Raw genomic sequence first — 5230 nt, 5'->3', positions numbered from 1 at the left:
AAGTGTTCAATAATTTGGGGGCCAGAGCCATTGAATAGTGGGGGAAGCATTCGCCTTGCACACAGCCAGCCCTGGTTCCATCCTTAGTACCTCATATGGGCCCTGGAATACTGCCAAGAATGATCCCTGAGGACATAGTCAGAAGTAAACCCCAAGCACGGCCAGAAACCAGGTGTGGCCCCAAACCAAAAACAGCCCCTCAAAAAATATGGAGATTGATAGATGTTTAATAATTTTCTGACAATTGTATGACTCATCCTTGTTGTTAAGGTTTGAACTCTGGTTCTAGATCCGAACTTCATCACTCCCTGACCTGCTACTTGGGGATCTTTAGTGTTGTTAGGGCCAGGAGCAAGCTCCTAGCTTACAATTTTTAATACATTGGGGGGTGGGGGGATCAGGGGAGCTTTCCAGTAGCAACCTGAAAACCTGCTAGACAAATTCTAAAAGGGCTGTAACACTGTGGCTTACATTTTTATTACCCCTCCCTTTGTTAGTATAATCAGGCCTTTTGGCGGAAAGATATTCAGCTCTTACTGTCTCTTCCCACTTTATTCCAGCTCTTCATCCAATATTCATTGCTCTCCAGTTTTCTCCCCGGCCCTCTCCCCCTTCATTGCACGTACGCATATATTACGAAGGACACTGCAAAGCGAAGGACACTGAGTGAATGATGGCCCTTGCCCTCTGGAAACTTGGCATGCAGAAGAAGAAGAAACAATTAAGCTAATTAGGACAGCACAGCCCAAGATGTCAGCACAGGGTTCGGGATCACACACTGGTCTTATCCAAAGCGTGCTGACTTCTAGGATGAGGTTGGGCTGCCAGCCGATTAGAGCACGGTTAGGTCTAGGGTGGGGGACAGGTCCAAGTTCAACTCACAGGATGAAGTTATAAAGAAGTCTGTATCTAGACCAAATTGGAAGTGTGGGAGGTGGGACCCTCGAGGTGTCTGCTTCTGTGCAAGAATAAGCTCTTGCCAGTGCCGCAGGGGGACCGGCAAATTCCTGGGATATTCAGCATCTCTGCCTATGTGCTCTCCTTGCTTTCTCTCTCATCTCTGAGTCTGCATGTGCACGGGAATTTAGGAATGTGTGTGTGTGTGTGTGTGTAAGGAATTATGTGCATGATTGCAAAAGTGTTCATATGTGTGGATGTACTTAGATGAGTGTGTGTGTATAGGTGATGCTACACACACACACACACACACACACTCATCTAAGTACATCCACACATATGAACACATGTGTGTGTAGGGATGTGCATGTGGGGGAGTAGGTATGTGTGAGTGTGCAGAGGGAGTGTACCTGTGTAACTATGTAAGGGATGAGGGTGATTATACATGTGTACATATGTGTGTGTATAGTAGTACATATGTACTGGGTAGTACGTGTGTATGTGTGGAGCATGTGTGTAGGTTTTTGTGGGGGAGTATGTGTGTGAAGCCTCCCACACACACAGATTCACGACACACATAATTCCTCTCCTCTCTGTCTCTGGGTCATTTCCAGTTCCCCCCTGAAGAAGATTCAGGACTCAGCCAGAGCTAAGAGGGGAGACCACCATCCTTGTACCCTAAGGCTGGTTAAAGCTTAAGTCACGTCCCATAAACCCTGTCCCTTGGTATACACACAACTTTGGGAAAGGAATCCCAGGGGAGGCTGGGGCTGTGCCCCCACCAGGTGCAGCTTCCTGCTTACAAAGCAACCCTGGGGTAAGGGGCTTGCTTTGCTTGCAGTCTAGGGGGTTCAATCCCTGGCACATGTATGGCCCCCTGAGCCCACCAGGAGTGATCCCAAAGTGCAGAGCCAGGAAGAACACCTGAGCACCAGCCAGAGCCCCTGGAGGAAGGGCATCAGAGATCCCATTGAGTTTGATGCATATGCCTTGCAGATTCTTCTGGGTGCGGTTCAGACGTCTCATGGAAATCCCAGAGGATTTGGTGTCCTCTACAAGGTCCAGAATCCCTGATGAGGAGTTATCTTTAGAGATGAGGGGGGAAATCTGCTGCTTTGGAAGAAAGTGGATGCGCATATGTCTTCGCCCCTCAGAGAAGTCGGATGCTAATTGCGCATTCAGGTATGAATCCCTTCCATCTGACACCACTGCTGCTTTCTGATGTACCTGCAACTTTTGTGATTTTCCTACCATGCAAAGTGGTACCGGCTGCCTCCCGGCAAGAGAGGGAAGCTATTTTTTGCCTCGTTTTACAGCTGCTGCTGGAGATCACATTTAACAATACAAATATCACAGAATTGTCTTTGGCTGCCAAGGGTATCTCAAACCAGAGCCTGATCACATACTTAGATTTTGCAAAACTACGCTAATGATTTTACACACCTTTCCAGGTCTAATTAGATGAGGCTGAAATAGAAGCTTGTTTTTAAAAATCACCCCCTTTGTCGATATCTAAACAGAAACGTTTCTCCCCTGGCCTGTGACTGAGCACACAGTTTATAGAATCGAAGTGTTTTGCTACCGGAAATAAACTTCAATGTCGACCTCTCCTGTATTTAAAAAGAAAAAAAAAGGTGAAATAAGTCATTTTATTAAGGACCAATGTATATCCCTGAATAAATGGAAATTAGTCACACTTAACCATTCATTCATTCACAAATGGAAACCACAGGATTCCACTTGCCATCCTTGCTTTGTGCCAAGTTAGTTTTAGAAACACCTAGAACATTCCAGGATAGCCTGGGGTACTGTGCCAAAAGGAGAGTTCATGTGATTGCAAGCAGATAAGCCAGGACCAAGCTGCCGGGGAAATCTTGGCAGCCACTTTTCCCTCTGGACTTCAGCTTCCTCTGCTTTATCCAGGATCAGAATAACTTCGGAAGGTTGTTCTAGAAGGGCTAAATTAAATTTAGAGATACAAGGGCCTCAGACTGGAAGTCTCATGATCCTCTCTGAACCAGGCACCTGACTTGGTGGGGGCAGTTGTGCATGAGAGAAGACAGCAACTGAGGGGTTTAGAAGGGCATGCCCGTGGCAGGGTCAGAGGCTAAAGGGATGGGGGCGTACACCCGGCCATGCACCCCAACTCTGGAGGCTGCACTGCAGACTCTGTGTCCTCTGGCCTTACCGGTCCCCAGTCTTCCGGTTTGTACTGAGGTCCTTCATGGGTTCAGGGAGGCCCAGGACTCCCAGCTAAGGGAAGGGGTGAGGGTGGAAATGAGAACAAAGCAGGGAAGCCCGAAAAGAGAAGGAAAGGAAGGGATCGATAGAGAGACGTTAATTGAACTCTTTTATGACTCCTTAGTAAGTGTTTGCGCTGTGTTCTCCTCCTCGGGGAGCTCTCCATCCCTTTAGGCTGGTTTAAACAGGTCCAATCACTCTCCCCGAGCTTAATAAAGAGTTCGGAGATTTGCTTTTTATGACTTTTGGCCAGGGAGGCTCTATTTAAAATGAATTAGCAGGAGGCCCTAGGTGTTTGTTTAATCACTTTCAAATAAAGCTACAACATTCAGCATTCAATTGGCGAGAAGTTTAAGGGTCTGTTTTGCAAAGGGGGGCCTCTGGCTAGTACCGCTCATCACCGGTGATCATGTCCGTGACTTCCATAACAGCCATGGTGATGGCAACAACCTAACCCCCTGTTCCAGCTGTCTCCTGGGTCCCGGGACCCCAAGATCAAGTCAGGAAAGCCCCCACTTCCTATTCCCTGCCTAGGGGAGTCTCTTTTAAAGCTTCCAAGGACTGCGCAGTGCAGGCATTATCATCCCTGTTGGTCTCAGTTCCCTCGCATCGGGAACAAATGGTGATGTCTAGAGACAATATTGGTGTCACAAATGTGGAAGGCACCTCTGAACATCTAGTGGGTGGAAGCCAGGGGATGGCAAAGCCTCCTGCCATGCCCGGGGTAGCTGCAAGAACCAAGGGCCATGGCGAGGAGAAGATCTTTCTCTAGACCCACTAGAAACCAAAGCCTTGGTTTTATTCCTAAATTGTCTGGAAAACACACCTTTCAAAGGACATGGACGGGGAGTCCTTCCTAACTCAGCCTCCCTTCTATACACTCACTTCCCGTTTCCACTCTCTATTGCTAAGTAGCACTACTGCTGGGATGACAACATGCCTTCTTTATCCCAGTGTCCAGTGGGTCAGATTTCAGCTTATCCAAACCCTCTCCTCAGGGTCTCTAAAGGTCATGATTAAGAAGTTACCTGGGGTTTTAGGCTCCTCGAGTCTCCCCAGGGAAGGGGTGGGGAGGGTGAAGATCAGCCACCAAGCCTGTTGAGTTTATTCTCACAATGCATTTCTTCGCAACCCTAAGATGGAAGGCCACCGTTTCTATGAGCCATCAACCTAAGCCCTCCTCAGCTCTTTGAGACTGGACACTCCAGCATGGTCAATGGTTTCCTTAAAGCTAAGAAGACTCCAGTAAGAGAGACACTCAAGATAGGCCTATAAAGCTTTCGCATGAAGCCATATACATACAATCACATACATTTCCATCAACCTAGGCTAGAAGAAACACATAGAGGCTACTCACACTTATGAGGAGAAATGATAGGAACTCATGGGGACCAGGAGGCAAGAATGAATGAGACCCTATTGTGAACTGTCCCATAATGCTTATGAAATTAGTGGTCCTTGAGGGAATTCATTCTAGGTCAGCAATTTCATGAGCCACATTTTTGCATGCATCAATATCTTCATCTTGTCCTCACAGACTTCAGCAAGTATAGACCCAAGGCCTGCTACGTGTGTTAGGACCCTGTGATGCTGTGGGCAGTGAGCATTCCTCATAGCAGGTTAGGACAAACATGATAAAGAAGGTAGGAGTCAAACTGCTCTAATCATTGAACCTCTTACTGAAATCTACACCCACTGACTATGATATGAAAAAAGAAGATCAAAGAAGTCTGCTTTATAAAAGAACGCAGACAATTTTGCAGCAGGAAGGCAAACGTTGGCTTTTCATTTAACTCCGAGGACACATAGCTGATTTCTCCTTCTCCCTGCCTCCCTTCTGGATCTTTCCTCTGGATTTAGCCTTCGTATTTTTCCTGCCCAGGATCTTGCAGCACACCCATGCTGACTTTCAGGCATAGAGATGACTGAAACTCCAGATCCCAAATCTCACAGTTATCCTAATAAATGGCAATCATATTCCACAGAGCCTTTGGTTTTAAGCAGCAGAAACTAATTCTGGCTAAATGAAACCAAGAGGGCTAAAAGTAAAAGCTACTGTGATTACACATAAACTTGAAGAAACCCGTTTTGG

General features: G+C 46.9%; 1 non-coding gene across 1 annotated transcript; it reads right to left on the bottom strand.

Annotated features, from left to right (window-relative positions):
* Positions 1-401: 401 nt before the first annotated feature.
* Positions 402-463, bottom strand: LOC130016759 (U7 small nuclear RNA). Its single transcript, XR_008791267.1, has one exon. It is a non-coding gene; the product is annotated as a U7 small nuclear RNA (small nuclear RNA).
* Between the last annotated feature and the right edge of the window lie 4767 nt (positions 464-5230).

The sequence above is a fragment of the Sorex fumeus genome, unplaced genomic scaffold (assembly GCF_029834395.1).
Source record: "Sorex fumeus unplaced genomic scaffold, SorFum_2.1 ptg000166l, whole genome shotgun sequence".
Taxonomy (NCBI): domain Eukaryota; kingdom Metazoa; phylum Chordata; class Mammalia; order Eulipotyphla; family Soricidae; genus Sorex; species Sorex fumeus.
Note: the sequence above shows the minus strand (reverse complement) of the source record. Positions and strands in the feature narration are given on the sequence as shown.